Genomic DNA, 16793 nt, shown 5'->3' with positions numbered 1-16793 from the left:
GGTTTTGTTTTTGTGTGTTTTTTTGTTTTAAAGCTGGACGCATTGCTATTCCGTATGGAATCTGCCTTACTAATATAATATGGAAGAGAGGGGATGCAGTTGCTGCCTCTGCCACAGCTGGTTGTTCCTTCTTCTCAATTCAGTAGATTCCACAGATTTTTTAATATATAAGGTACAGTGCACATACAGCTGTGGGGATTGAAAGGCAAATAAGACATGGTCTCAACTCTAGAGTGTCTTCCAGTTTGACTATTCTGTCATTCATGTTGGCTCCAGGTTTTCCTGAAGCACCACTTTGGTCATATTACTCCACTTTTCAGAATATTGAGAAGGCTTTTTATTGCCTATCACAAAGTCCAAACTCTCGAGCCTAAAGTTTAAGGCTCTTTGTGGTCTGGCCCCAGCCTGTCTTTATAGCCTTGTCACACACTGTTCCCTTAGTCTGTGTTTCACTAAACTCTCACCTACTTGCCATTTTTTGAAAACATCTAGTGTTTCCCGTCCCTGTGTCTTTGTTCATACTATTCTTTTGGGCCAGAAAACGTATTCTCCTGTGTCTTTTTGGCACTTGGGACAAAATTGCCACTTCTCTCATGAAATAATGAATTTCTGGAACATTTATTGAGCCCTTGTTGTGTGCTTGGGGAATTAGGGATTCAGAGCTTGTGTTTGTTCTCTGAAAGCATTTAGACTTTTTTTGGTAGTTATCAGCTCTGTTTTGTGTTATACTTGTTTGTGTATATGTCTAACTTTTTCTGCCAAATTGTGATCTCTGAATCTAAAGGAATGTCTTAATCAAAATTTGTTAAATGTCCAAAGAAAAACAAACTAGATTTAAATTAACTTTATTTCTCCTTTTATTTCTTCATTTGTTAGTGAATGGAAAATTCAGTGCTGGTTCTGCTTAGTGCCTGTGACACCGTTGAATAAGCCCATCACACTTTGAGTAAAACAACATAGCTTTCACATTTGGTTTAACTTAACTCTTCAGTGTAGTGTATACTAGTGGTGGAGACCCAGCACCCATGAAACATTAGGAAGAAATTCAAATGATGTTTAGTCATCCATGTTTATTTAGATAATTTTGTTTCATTGTCAGTCCACTGACAAAGCTTTTGAAAGCTTTCTTAGTGATAACCACCTTTTATTAATTACCTACTTCGACAAAAAGTACTTTAAAGATGTTGAACATTTATGTAACAAATTTTACCTTCACAGTCACATTGTGAGGTAGAGTTTTTTTATGCCCACTTTTACAGATGAGTGATCTAAACTCAAGAGATGAAGAACTCACCAAGTTCCACATTCATGACAGAGCCGGGGTTCACCTGTGTCTCCTCCATTTGCTTCAGTATTCAGTAGGTCAGAGCTCTCTACTTCTTTGCCTGTGTTTCAAATCTTTCTCTTATCTTCGCGTGCCAGCCAGCCTATCCAGTTTTATTCCCCACTACTCTTTCTTTACATCATCTTATTGCCAGACATACAACAGTCCTTCTTTCTGAACTTGGTTTTTCCTTTTTTGTGAGGCAGAGAGTTCCAAATCTTGTGCTCAAGGCCCAGCTTAAACTTGAAGATGGTTTCCCTGGCTGCTTCAACCTCTTGTTAGTCTTTTCTTTCTTGGACTCCTAGAGAACATATTGGATAAGATTAAGTTATTTACTTAAATTTAGTGTGTGGATACTTGTGTGCAACACACAAGTGACTCCTATGTTAAGTTTGAACTCTTGGCTATCTATGCTTGTATATACTAAAGTATTATTTATAAATTTGGGAAGATAGTTCCAATTCAGTGTGCATTCATTTATGTATGCTGTGGAGCATATTATAATATAGTGAGGGATTACATTTATCTACTTTGTATTGCATCTCATATGTGTATACAGGTATCGTAGGAGAAGTTTTAAAAAGTCTTTTAGAAATTTAAAGGAGGAAACGATCATTTGTCACCTGTTAGAGACTTATTGTTATTTATTTAAGATGTGGGGATCAGTCAAATGTTTATTGAGATCTCTTTGGAGGTAGAGACATATCGGTCATGGCAGTGTTGAACCAGGGACTGCTTTATTTGGAACATTGTAGGGGAGATTCGTGACTCTCAGTCTCAATACATGGGCCACAGACCAACAGCGTGGGGGGATCATACTAACTGCAGATTGCTCACCCTCTTCCTGTACTTCTTGGGGGAAAATGTCATGAAATCTGTACTTTTAAATTTTTTATTATGGAGAATTTCAGACATTTACAAAACTGGAGGGATTAATGTATCCCCATGTGCTACCACTCAGCTTCACTAATTATTGACTGATGGTAAATCTTTGAGGGCCAATCTTTTTTCATTCTTCTCTTTCCTATGGCATATCATAAAGATTTTAATATGTATCCTTAAAAGATAAGGACTCTTCTAATAAAACTTTTTAAATGTCACTACAACATCATTATCGCACCTGAAAAATATTACTAACAATTCCTTGGTATCATCAACTACTCAGTTAAACTTTCCATTTATTTCAGATATCCATTTTATTTTATAGGTATTCTGAATTGGCATCTAAGTAAGGTTTATGTGTTTTGGTAGCTTGCTAAATCTGTTCATCAGTTCCCAGCAGCATACTAAATTCTCTGGGTTTTAACTTATATACTCCAGACTTGGAGCTGAAGAATCTGGCAGTCTGGAAATGCCAACAGATCAGATCAAAAAGCCACAACAAAGGGCTGCTCTCTGTAGCCAAAAGACCAGGAGAGAGACAGTCTAACACGATATAAAACATCTAGACAGCATATGCTGTACTCTAATCAAACACCCAGAAAAAACTGTGGCCACACCACTACTCATGCCAGCAGAGTCCAAGGGGGAGACTAGACTCACCAGGCTGGACCCAGGCACCCCAACACCTCTGTCATGGTGGGGTCAGTGAATGTCAAGGAATCAAGACTTTCATATTCACCAGCTGGTAATTACTGCCCCCTCTCCCAATTATCACAGTGTTAGTAGAGACAATGTGGGGAACTAGAACTCTCATCCTGGCTCACCATTAGTGAAGAATCCCCATCTTGGGTGTCAACAGAGGCCAATGGGGAACATATACTTCCACCTCTATTTGGCAGTAATGAGGGCACTCCTTTGCTAAAGAGATTTCAGAGAAAGCCAGTTTCATAACATAGTATGAAAATATTCATGTTTTATTAGGAAATAATTTATCCTAGCAAGAACCAGGAAAATCTCAAAGTGAAGGAAAAAGGACAATAAATAGATTTTAGCACCAAGATGACAGAAATGTTAGAATTATCTGACAGAGATTTTAAAGCAGTCATAATAAAAATGCTTCAGTGAGCTATTGTGAAGATGCTTGAAACAAATGAGGAAGTAGAAAGCCACAGCAAAGAAATAAGATATAAAGAAGATTCAAATGGAAGTTCTGCAGCTGAAAAATATAATAACCAAAATAAAAATCTCAATGGAGAACTCAGTAGTGGGTGGTTTCAACTGAAGGGGACTGAGGAAGGAATCAGTGAACTGGAATGTAAAATAGTAAAAATTACCCAGTGTGAACAACAGAGATAAAATAGACTGGGGGAAAAACAAAGCCTCAGGGACTTGTGGAACTATAACAAAAGAGCTAACATTTGTGTCATTTGAATTCTGAAAGGAGAGGGATAGGGGGTAGGGTAGAAAAATACTAGAGGAAATAATGGCTGAAAATTTCCCCAGTTTGCAGGAAACCTAAACATACAGATTCAAGAAGCTGCACAAGCCACAAACAGAATAAACCCAAAGAAATTCAGTCCAAGATGCATAATGATTAAACTTCTGAGAACTAAAGACCTAAAAAAAAAAAAACCTTGAAAGCAGCCAGAGAGGGGAAAACTGACACCTTACTTTTATAGGAGAGAATTTGGATGACAGCAGAGTTTTCATCAGAAACTATGGAGGCCAAAAGGGTATTGGCGTAATATTTTCAAATTTAGAAGGAATAATTGTCACTTGGTATTTTATATTCTCTGAAAATATCCTTCAGGAATAGAAGGGATGCAGTAAATTCTCATGAAGAGAAACTAAGGGAATTTGTGATCAGCAGATCTTAACACCTCACTCCCCCCACTCTTCCCCCATGGGTAAGAGAAGTTCTCTAAACAGAAGGGAAATTATAAAAGAATGAACCATGAGGCACCTGGGTGGTTCAGTCGGTTAAGTGTCTGACTTCAGTTCTGGTTATGATCTCACAGTTTGTGAGTTCGAGCCCCATGTCAGGCTCTGTGTTGACAGCTCAGAGCCTGGAACCTGCTTCAAATTCTGTCTGACCCTCCCCACTCATACTCTGTCTCTGTCTCTCTCTCAAGCATAAATAAACATTAAAAAAAATTTAAAAGAATGAACCGTGGAACCTTAAGAATGAAGAAAGAACGTGGTAAAGCATAAATGTGAATAAATACTATAGACTTTCTGCTTTTGAATTTTGAAAGTTATGTTTGATGAATGAAGCAAAATTGTAACAGTGATGTGATTTTAAATTAATGTAGAGAAAATTTTTAAACAGGGATGGTAAAGGGATATAGGAGAAAGTTTTGTATATGTCACTCAAGGTGGTAAAATGAGGACACCTGAGGACTATAAGTTACATATATATGGTATACTTAGAGCAGCCACAAAGATATCAAAGAGATACCCTTAAAACTAGACAAATCAAAGTGGAATTCTAGAAAGTGTTGAAGTAACCCACAAAAAGACAGGAAAAAGAAAACAAACAAACAGAATAAACAAAAAACAAATGGCAGACTTAAGCCCCAATATATCAGTAATTACATTAAATGTAAGTAGGTTAAATATACAAATTATAAGACAGAATTTTATGGAGTAGGTTAAACAGTGTGGCCCAACTGTATCATATATAAGAAACTCACTTCAAATATAGTATAATGATATAGGTAGATTGAAAGGAAAAGGATGCGAAAAGATACAACACGCAAGCATCAGTTGAAGGAAATCAGGCGCCTGGGTGGCTCAGTTGGTTAAGCAACCGACTTCAGCTCAGGTCATGATCTCATTGTTCATCAGTTCGAGCCCCACGTCAGGCTCTGTGCTGACAGCTCAGAGCCTGGAGCCTACTTCAGATTCTGTGTCTTCCTCTCTCTTTACCCCTCCCCTGCTCATGCTCTGTGTCTTTCTGTCTCTCAATAATAAATAAATGTTAAAGAAAAAAAATTTTTTTAAATCAAAGGAAATCAGGAGTGATAGTGTTAATATATCAGATATAGATATCAGATAAAGTAGACTTCAGGGCAAAGTAACTTACCAGAGACAGAGGGGTTATGTAAAGGATCAGTCTACCAAGAAGATGTAGCAATCCCAAATGTGTCTCTACCAAACAACAGAGCTGTAAAACATGGGAAGCAAACCCAGTAGAAGTAAAAGGAGAAATAGACAAAACCACAATTATAATTAGAGACTTCAACACCCAGCAGAAAATTAGTAAGAACATAGTTGAACTATGTTCAACACCATCATTAACTGGAAATTGACATCTGGAGACTACTTTATCCAGCAGTAGCATAATATACACTCTTATCAAGCTCGTATAGAATAGTCAACACGATAGACCACATTCTGGGCCATAAAATAAAACTTACCTAATTTAAAAGAATAGAAACCAGACAATTATGCTGTCAGACCACAACATAATTAAACGAGAAGTCAACAACAGAAAAAAGACTGGAAAACCATAAAATATTTGATTAAAACACACTTCTGAATAATACATGAGTCAAAGAAGAAATCTCAGAGAGAAATGTAAGAATATTTTCAACTAATGAAAATGAGCACACAAGTTATCAAAGTTTGTGGGCTGCAGTGGAAGCAGTGCTTAGAGGGAAATTTATACCACTGAATGCATATATTAGAAAATAAAAAAGAACTAAAATCAGTAATCTAAGTTTTCACCTTAGGAAACTAGAAAAGGAAGAGCAAATTAAATCCAAGTAAGCAGAAGGAAAAAAAAGTAATAAGAATTAGAGCAGAAATCAGTGAAATTCAAAACAGGAAATGAATAGAGAATATCAGTAAAACCAAAAAGCTGGTGTTTGGAAAAGTTTAACAAAAGTGATAAGGCTAAAAAAAAAAAAAAAGTGATAAGGCTATACCAGGCTAAGAAAAAAAAAAGAGGATACAAATTACTAATACCAGAAATGAAAGAGGAGATATCACTACAGATCCCATCCCATGGAAAGGATAAGAAAGAAATACCATGAACAACTCCGTGCCTAGTGATAATTTATGTGAAATGGACCAATTACTTGAAAGACACAATTTGCCAAAACTCACACAAGAAGAAATAGGTGATCTGAATAGGCTTATATCTGTGAAAGAAATTGAATGAATGAATGAATGAATAAATAAACAAACAAACAAACAAACTTCCACAACAACTCAGGCCCATATGGGTTCACTGGCAAGTTCTACCAACTATTTTAAGATTTATACCATTTTTCTACAGTCCTTCAGAGGATAACATTAGAAAGAATACCTCCCAATGCTGTCTATGGGGCTAGCACTGTCCTAACACCAAAGTCAGACAAAGGCATCACAAAAAAAAAGAAACTGCAAACCAGCAATACCTCTTGTGAACATTGATGCAAAAATTGTCAACAAAATATTAGCAAATTGAATCCAAAAACATAAAAAGAATTGTACATCGTGACTAAATTTATCCCAAGGAAGTAAGATTGACTGAACATCCAGGAAGCAACTTTATTCCTTCTTTTTTAAGTTTATTTGTTTATTTATTTATTTATTTATTTATTTATTTTTTAACTTTTTTTTTTTTAATTTTTTTTTTTTTAACGTTTATTTATTTTTGAGACAGAGAGAGACAGAGCATGAACGGGGGAGGGGCAGAGAGAGAGGTAGACACAGAATCGGAAGTAGGCTCCAGGCTCTGAGCCAGCAGCCCAGAGCCTGACGCGGGGCTCGAACTCACGGACCGCGAGATCGTGACCTGAGCCGAAGTCGGACACTCAACCGACTGAGCCACCCAGGCGCCCCTGTTTATTTATTTTTGAGAGCAAGAGAGAGAGGGAGAGCATGAGCAGGAGAGGGGCAGAGAGAGAGAGAGAGAGAGAGAGAGACAGAGAATCCCAAGTGGGTTCCATATTGTCATCATAGAGCCTGATGCAGGGATCAAACCCGTGAGCGGTGAAATCATGACCCAAGCTGAAATCAAAAGACGCTTAACCAACTGAGCCACCCAGGTGTTCTGCAACCTTATTCTTAATACCTGCATACTAGAAACAGGCCAGATGTCCTTCAGCAGGTAAATGCTTAAACAAAGTGTAGTTCCTCTCTATCATGGTATACTATTCAGCAATAAAAAGAACTAGACTATTGATTTTTGTGACAATTTGGATGGTTCTTAAGGGCATTATACTGAATGAAAAAAAAAAGCCAATGTCAAAAGTCACATACTGTGTGGTTTGATTTATATAATAATTTCTAAGTGACAGAATTATAGAGATGGAAAACATATTAGTGGTAGCCAGGGGTTAAGAGGAGATGGGGGTGGGGGTTAGAGGGAGGGAGGGTATAGTTATGAAAGGGCCACATGGGGAATCCTTGTGGTGATAGAATGTTTCATATCTTCACTGTACTTGATCTTAATGTGCTACATTTTCATAAGATTTTACCATTTGAAGAAACTGGGGAAAGTGTACATAAGATATCTTTCTATTATTTCCTAGAACTGCATGTGAATCTACAATGATCTTAAAACACTTACTTTTTAAAAATCCATGCTTACCTAAGGGCAACAGCTATCATTTTTCCACCTGTGTCTTACTGAAAATTGTATAGACTTATTACATTGATATAATATTCCCAGACAATGCCTACTCCCAATTTTCACTGACACTCTCTAAGAGTAAAATGGAGAGTCAGTTAGGGTAGGGAAAATAAATGTGTTTTTAGGAAACTTGAATTAAATTATCATGCTGCAATCCCAGACTTTAGCCTCTACTACAAAGCTGTAATCATCGAGACAATATGATATTGGCACAAAAACAGACACATGGACCAATGGAATAGAATAGAGAACCCAGAATTGGACCCACAGATGTATGGCCGACTGACCTTTGACAAAAGGAAAGGGTATCCAATGGATAAAAGACAGTCTCTTTAGCAAATGGTGCTGGGAGAACTGGACAGCAACATGCAGAAGAATTGAAACTGGACCACTTTCTTACACCATACACAAAAATAAACCCAAAATGGATGAAAGACCTAAATGTGACACAGGAAACCATCAAAACCCTAGAGGAGAAAACAGGCAACAACCTTTTTGACCTTAGCCACATCAATTTCTTTCTTGACACGTCTCCAAAGGCAAGGGAAATAAAAGTAAAAATGAACTATTGGGACCTCATCAAGAAAAACCCTTCTGCACTACAAAGGAAACAATCAACAAAACTAAAAGGCAACCGAAGGAATGGGAAAAGATATTTGTAAATGACATATCGGATAAAGGGTTAGTATCCAAAATCTATAAAGAACTTATCAAACTCAGCACCCAAAAAACAATCCAGTGAAGAAATAGGCAGAAGACATGAATAGACACTTTTCCAAAGAAGATATCCAGATGGCCAACAGACACATGAAAAGATGCTCAACAGGGGCACAGTTTGTTGAGCATCTGACTTTGGCCCAGGTTGTGATCTCATGGTTCGTGGGTTCAAGCCCCACATCGGGCTCTGTGCTGAACACTTGCTCAGAGCCGGGAGCCTGCTTCAGATTCTTTCTGTGTCTCCTTCTCTCTCTGCCCCTCCCCAGCTTGTGCTCTCACTCTGTCTCTCAAAAATAAACAAATGTAAAAAAATTAAAAAAAAAAAAGATGCTCAATGTCACTCATCATCGGGGAAATACAAATCAAAACCACATCGAGATACCACTTGACACCAGAGTGGCTAAAATTAACAATTCAGGAAACAACAGATGCTCACGAGAATGTGGAGAAATAGGAACCCTCTTGCTCTGTTGGTGAGAATGCAAACTGATACAGCCACTCTGGAAAACAGTGTGGAGGTTCCTCAAAAAGTTAAAAATAAAACTACTCCACAACCCAGCAATTGCACTGCTGGGTATTTATCCAAAGGATGTAGGAGTGCTGATTCGAAGGGGCACATGCACCCCAATGTTTATAGCAGCACTTTCAACAATAGCCAAATTATGGAAAGAGCCTAAGTGTCCATCAACTGATGAATGAATAAAGAAGATGTGGTTTATATATACAATGGAATACTACTTGGCAATGAGAAAGAATGAAATCCTGCCATTTGCAGCAACGTGGATGGAACTGGAGGGTATTATGCTAAGTGAAATAAGTCAGTCAGAGAAAGACATATCGTATGTTTTCACTCCTATGTGGAACTTGAGAAACTTAACAGAAGACATGGGGGGAAGGGAAGGGGAAAAAATAATTACAAACAGAGGGAGGTAAACCATAAGAGACTCTTAAATACAGAGAACAAACTGAGGGTTGATGGGGGGCGGGAGAGAGAGGGAAAATGGGTGATGGGCATTGAGGAAGGCACTTGTTGAGATGAGCGCTGGATGTTGTATGTAAACGATGAATCATGGGAATCTACCCCCAAAACCAAGAGCACACTGTATACACTTGTGTGTTAGACAACTTGACAATAAATTATATTTAAAAAAAAAATGTTATTTTCTTGCCTTATTTACCAAAAGCAGAGGGACACATACGAAATTGGAGCAGCTATGTGGGTAATCCAGGCTCTGTATGTTGGACCCTCACATCTCCAAAAGGAAATGGCTGAAAAGTCTTTTTTAAAGGACCCCTTTGGGGCACCTGGGTGGCTCAGTCAGTTAAGCGTCCAGCTTTGGCTCAGGTCGTGATCTCACGGTTTGTGAGTTCAAGCCCCACACCAGGCTCTGCACTGACAGCTCAGAGCCTGCTTCAGATTCTCTGTCTCCCTCTCTCTCTGCCCTTTCCCCTGCTTCTCAAAAATAAATAGATACGTAAACATATTTTTTAAAGGACCCTTTAGATCTCAGATTTCTCTAAGTTTCTGTCAGAAACACAGGCTGGCTTCTCCAAATGCAGAGCATCTAACTGAGAACTAGAGTGTTTAAAAATCGCCATTTTACATGGAAAATTATAATTCCATCTCAGATGCTTCTGCAGTAGAGCTCAGGAATAATTTTTTCAGAGTCTGATGTATTTGAAAGGCTCCCATATTGTAAGATTGTCTAGAGCTGTACATTGCTGGTGTTGCATCAACCAAGGAGATGTCCAGCTGTCAGTAAGGACTTGGGTCTTTAGTAAAGAATATATTAAGAACCATTGTCTATTTTTGCAGTGCTTTGGAATTGATGAAATATTTAGTCTTCTTCCTCAGTCCTTACTTTTCCAGCCCCACTTAAGATTCATACACCCCTACCCTCAGCTGCCCAGGAGATGTGTGCTACACTTTCAGAACTGTTTGAAATTAGGATCACTTCTGTGTTTCTTCATGTCTTTACATACCCTGTCTCCCTAACATTTTTATGTTCTGAGAGGCATTCCTAATCTTTCAAGATTCATTTCAAAAACCATCTTTCCCATGATGTTTTCCCTGATGGCACATTTCCCTTTTCCTTGCCTAGAGAAATGTTACATATTTCTCTCTCTCCACTGTGTATATTATTCTTAACATACAGTAGCTCCTATGAGGTGAAACCTTCCACATAGCATGTAAGGGGTTCTTTTCCCATATCTCTGCTTTAGACTGTGATTTCCTTCAGGGAAATGATTTTTCTCCATTCCCCTTTATGTACCAAGATCCAGCAACAATGCCTGACATTAGGCACTCAATAATAGTAAATGAGTGAGTTAAAGTAAATATGAACATTTTTTTTAACGTTTATTTATTTTTGAGACAGAGAGAGACAGAGCATGAACGGGGGAGGGTCAGAGAGAGAGGGAGACACAGAATTGGAAACAAGCTCCAGGCTCTGAGCTGTCAGCACAGAGCCTGACGCGGGGCTCGAACTCATGGACCGCGAGATCATGACCTGAGCTGAAGTCGGACCTTTAACCGACTGAGCCACCCAGGCGCCCCAAATATGAACATTTTTATTTTCACACTAAGAATTGGAGGTTTGGAAATTTAGAAGATGTATTCTGGGTGCAAAGCTGACATAGAAGGAACTGGAGCTTGGATCCAGTAACTGACTTCAAGGATAATGGTTTCTCCCCCAGGGATGCCTGGCCCCTTTTCCAGTTCCATCTTACTGAAATGAAAAGAGCCATTGGTTTCACTGATCTGTGCCAATTAGACATTACAAATGGGAAGTGGCACACATGGAAAGTAAGAACATTGATTCTGGAGCTAAACTGTGCTCAATCCCAGCTTCTTACCTTTTGGTAATTGTCTGACTTCTCTCTGCCTCATGTGTAATAGTACTCATCCCCTGTGATTGTCACAGAGTTAAATAAGCTACTATGTGTAAAACATTTAGAACAGTGCCTAGCACATTAGGCACTCTATGTATTTATTGATATATGTGTTGTAGATAAAAATGGAGAAATGAAGAATTCCTTAATAAATATAAAAATGCGAGAACTCTTTCAGCTCACAGCTCATACAAAAATAGGCGACAGGCCATATTTTGCAGACTTTCAGTCTAGATCATTAGTTCATTAAGAGGTTGCAAAGTGATGCTATTGTTGTTTAAGACATTTCATGTCCTATCTGCAAGTGCTTCTAAAAAGAGAAGCTTCTTCCCTATTAACTAATTTGGTAACCCGTTGGTACAACTTGACAGATAACAAGTGTTATTATATAATAGAGTCCAGTCCCTATGGGAAGTCCAGTGCTGCCTTACCATATATCACTTTTGTATTAACTATACTGAGCATGAGATCTGTGCTCAGAAAAGTACATTGTCCATGGTACCTACATAATACTTCCATTTTGCAAGCACTTAAGTTAGAGTTGAGATCCCGCATTCTCTCACTTGGACCGGTGTTTTTTTACCTCACTTTCAGGCTGCCTCGCAACTCTTGAAGAGCAAGTTGCCTTTGTACTGTGAGCCCATCCAGTTCGGGTGCCATCAGGAAGCCCACTGGAGTGTGGATAACTTCCTCTTCACACCTAGCTATCCCTATTCATTAGCATATAACCACACCATCCAAGGATGTAGTTAATATTTGTGTTGTTTGTAGTGGAACTAGCAAAGCTTAGCTATTCATTACTTAGCAAACCTGTCTCTAATTTGAGTGACCCTTTTTTAAGGCAGTGGTATAAATGGTTCGTGTTAAATATCACTAACATGTTGTCTAATGAGAGCTATGAAACACCTTATCATTAACGTGTTGTCCAGTGAGAGATATGAAACATGTTATCTTTAACATGTTATCCAATGAGAGATGTGAAAAAAAATAATCTGTAAAGGGTCAGGTAAGTTGCTTATGGAGACTTTTTAAAAGCACCTACAAATCATTTGAATGTTAATGATATTCACTTTTTTAATGGAAAGCAACATTTCTTTAATGATGTTTGTGCTTTCATTAAAACTTTTTCCTTTCCAGTAGATGCCTCCCTGACTGTAATTATGTCTATGTGACTTTAACCTGTGACTGGGGAGATGAAATGACGGATTTAGAGTTCTTTTTTTGTTGTTGTTAACATTTATTTATTTTTGGGAGACAGAGAGCACAAGCAGGGAAGGAGCAGAGAGAGAGGGAGACACAGAGTCCGAAGCAGGCTCCAGGTTCTGAGCTGTCAGCACAGAGCCTGACACAGGCCTTGAATTCACAAGCCATGAACTCATGACCTGAGCCAAAGTTGGACACTTAACCGACTGAGTCACCCAGGAACCCCTGGATTCTGATTTCATTATATGATAAGAAGAAAGGATGGTGGACTTCATCAGGTGGAGTTGTGTTTGAAGATAAATTTAATATACATTTTGAGTAATGTGTTTTTCTTCATCCTTTGGATTACGAATGACATTTAGACTCTGACTTCACCACACAACCAGTGTGCTTCCACACTTACTAGTCATGGGGTTGAACTTGAAATTGCTGGGAAGTAGGCCAGTCATATTCCAGGGCAGTGGACAACCAGTCAGGATGTCGTTGGGAATTGCAACGTTCTACATGTCATCACCAAAGGGTGGTATGAGGGAGAGATGGGATTTGGTGAGACTGAGGACATCTCTTTTTCAAACCTTTAGAACATGGTAGTGAGAAAATCGTCAACACAGGCTGAAGTTTTCCAGCTGTTGGCTCCAAGTGGCTGGGTGCCCTCTGAGGTAGTGGTTCAGATTTTGGTCCTGGTCTTACAGAGACAGAAACAGAAGTAGTCAGGTAAAAATGACATGTGCTAAGCGCATAATTAAAGAAGGGACCTTTGGCATTTTGACTTTGGCCTTGTGTCTAGTTAAAGCATATAAATGTAGATTAAAATTTAGCCTGATTCCTCAGGCTTGACTTGAATGCCTCTGTCTCTTATTCTAATGGGAAAGTTTAGAACAAAATAAATTTCATTTACTACTTTCAGATTTTCTCATTTAGAGAGTGTGTGGGAAAATGATGTACAAAATAATCACAGTTTAGAGTCATTGCCCACATTAAAATAAATTGATTCCCTTGGGTTTTAATGAGTTGTTGTCAGAATAGTTCTTTCTTTGGAATACAATGCAGATTTTGTCACATAGAAGCATGTTTTAGGGAATACAGTGTGGTCTTCATTAGAATCTTGAAATGGAGAATTTCATACACCAAATGAACAGCCTTTTGTTTTAGGACTGTGGGTAGTGATATTTTTGTAATAGTCATGAATCCTTTGTAAACATGGTTAGAGACTAGTTTTTTTTTTTTTTTTTAATATTTATTTTTTGAGAGAGAGAGAGAGAGTGTGAGTAGGGGAGGGGCAGAGAGAGGAGACACAAAGAATCTGAAGCAGGATCCAGTCTCTGAGCTATCAGGACAGAGCCCAATGTGGGGCTCAAACTCACAGACTGGGAGATCATGACTTGAGTTGAAGTCAGACGCTTAACATACTGAGCCACCCAGGCGCCTCTATACTAGTTTTCCTTTTTAAAATGATCCAAGGAAATAAGAGCTTTGTGACTAGCCCCATGACATCTGGAAAGTTCTGTTAGCACTTAGCCCATTTCAGGTGATTGAATATAGTTACATGATTGAAGATAATGGTGAAAACACCGTGTTTAAAATTTTTTTTGAAGATATATGTATAGGATATTAGGTTATCTGTTTTATAAAATGGACCAGATTTGCAATGCTGTAACTTTCAAGTGGGTGGAAGGCTAATGTCTGAAATAATTTAATGGCGTTTCTGGACGTAATGTGCTTTTTTTTTTTTTTTTTTTTTTTAATGCTGGCTAACTCGAATCTTAAAATGAGAGGATTTTTTGTCTTTTGGGCATTTGCCAGATCTGTACAAAGCATGAAACATCTGCAGAGTCTGTTTAAGGCAGTTTCTTAATGCTTTGTAGTAGAACGTTTTAACCATGAGTACTTATGCAGTTGTATGAAAGCTACTTTAGTTTTGCTACTCTGTATAGACCTGGGTTTTCCATTACTTTCAGGTGCTTTCCCTTTGGAAGTGTTACTAATGATGACAAAGGGCACTGGTGAAGTGTAAAAAGTAATGCTTAATTTTAATATATAGCTCTTTTGAACTTGACAAAAGATAAAAAAGTTGCAGTGATTCCTCACAATTTCAGAGGTCTTCCCCCCCCACCCCCACCCCCCAAGGTCATTTTGGGACCGTGAGACCAGACTTGAAAAGAAGAGTTTTCTGAGCTTGAGCCCTTTTGATTTCTAAAATAAACACTCACATCCCTTTCTGATAATATATTTGGTCATTTAGAGTGCTTTCTATGAAGGAAGTTGTGGTGATAGGTTCTGGAATGTGAAGCCTGCAGCAGGCAAGAGTGATTAAGAGGGTGATGGGAACTCCAAGGATACAGGGTTGGGAACTTTTTAGAGATGAATTTTTCTTATGCTCAGTCAGGATTAATCAAGCTTTCTAGGAAGAAGCAGTGCCAGGTTAGCTGAACAAATGGGATGGAAGTTGAAATATGAGGTTGGTTTTTAAGTATATTTTGATAAAGAAGTTAAGTTCTAAGAATATAGCACTGTCATACAAAAGGCTACTTATGCTTTTTGGGATACCGATGTATCCCAAGCTCATATAACAATAATGGTCATTCAGTAAATATTTGTTAAGTGAATGAATAATGATATAGTATATTTTATTTGGTATATGTGGTTTTTGGTTTAGTGAAGTATATTTAAATACTGCTATAAAATAATGTGTGAGTAAATGCTAATAAATTAGCTTCCAGGAAGTATTAAATTAGACTTGAAGGGTTATTTCAGCTTTTCATAGTTGCGGTAATACTGTGTAAGTACAAGTATTTGTACGGTACTGTGTACATATTTCTTTTCTTTAGGACTTAGTGCAGGAACAGTTATTTGACATGGGAAGATGCTGTATTCTGGATTACTGAAGCTTCTAGGTGAATGGGTTAAATCTTTTAGATCAAACATTAACATTTTCTCATGAACTTCTTCAGTTTTCCATATTAATATATATCTTCAATAGTATTCATCAGATTTCCAGGTGGAACTGTTTTGATAAAATTGATGGAATATCCTGAAGTTTCTTAAGAGGAATAAACAGGCAAGAATAGCAAAAAGCTAGTTATTGAAGGAAGAAAGGTGGTGAGGGAGAGGACATTGGCTGTGTTTGCTGTTTCAACACATGGTTGGTACAAGTCACGCAGTATGTCTCTGAGGTAGGATCAGATACGTCAATGGGCTAGAGTTCGTAGTATGAGCACTGTGATAAACAAGGCTTTGCAGTGGAGAGGAGGCAGATTATTCCATAATGTCCCACAAATGGTGAGATAATTTGTTAGCAGTTGGGGGAAAAAAGTTTAGAGCTTTATATGATATCCGAAGACATTCCAGAGGGCGATATTTAATAGTTACAAAATTCAAGCCAGATAAACACTAAAATAAAATAGAAACAAATGTTTTTCAGACTTCTAGAATGAAAAGTACTTTTTAAATTTAGTACTTTTAGGAATAAATTACAAAAATATATATTTGAGTAAGACTAAATTAAACTTCTATGAATTAAAAAAGAGGCTGGGAAGAACATTTACAACAAAACAAGATAGAAAGTGTTAATCGGAATATGAAACTCTAGTACATATGTAGGAAAAAACGAAGAGAGACAATATTTTAAAAATAGAAACAAAAGAGAAAATATAACATATACAAAAGTATAAAAAGTGTTCAATATTCGTGACTCACCAAAGAAGTATATATTAAAGTAGATATTATCAGTTGCCTGCATTATTACAGAGCTTGTTAAGAAATATATTTATCATGGGGCACCTGGGTGTCTCAGTTGGTTAAGTGTGTGACTCTTGATCTCAACTCAGGTCTTGATCTCAGGGTCTTGAGTTCAAGCCCCATGTTGGGCTCTGAGCTGGGCATGAAGCCTACTTTAAAAAAAAACAGGGGCGCCTGGGTGGCGCAGTCGGTTAAGCGTCCGACTTCAGCCAGGTCACGATCTCACGGTCCGTGAGTTCGAGCCCCGCGTCAGGCTCTGGGCTGATGGCTCAGAGCCTGGAGCCTGTTTCCGATTCTGTGTCTCCCTCTCTCTCTGTCCCTCCCCCGTTCATGCTCTGTCTCTCTCTGTCCCACAAATAAATAAAAAAACGTTGAAAAAAAAAAAAATTTAAAAAAAAAATTTAAAAAAAAACA

General features: G+C 38.0%; 1 protein-coding gene across 4 annotated transcripts in view; it reads left to right on the top strand.

Annotated features, from left to right (window-relative positions):
- The window catches only part of LIMS1 (LIM zinc finger domain containing 1), a 165395-nt gene that overhangs the window by 8423 nt on the left and 140179 nt on the right, over positions 1-16793 (top strand). The window contains exon 2 of one of the 4 annotated variants that reach the window (XM_053890493.1): positions 1260-1362. The exons of the other annotated variants lie outside the window; for them this stretch is intronic. The gene's annotated coding sequence lies outside the window, so the exon portion shown is untranslated. The remainder of the gene's footprint in view (positions 1-1259; positions 1363-16793) is intronic. 4 annotated transcript variants of the gene reach the window in all.

Source organism: Panthera pardus, unplaced genomic scaffold, assembly GCF_024362965.1.
Source record: "Panthera pardus isolate Hobbes unplaced genomic scaffold, ASM2436296v1 HiC_scaffold_25, whole genome shotgun sequence".
Taxonomy (NCBI): Eukaryota; Metazoa; Chordata; class Mammalia; order Carnivora; family Felidae; genus Panthera; species Panthera pardus.
Note: the sequence above shows the minus strand (reverse complement) of the source record. Positions and strands in the feature narration are given on the sequence as shown.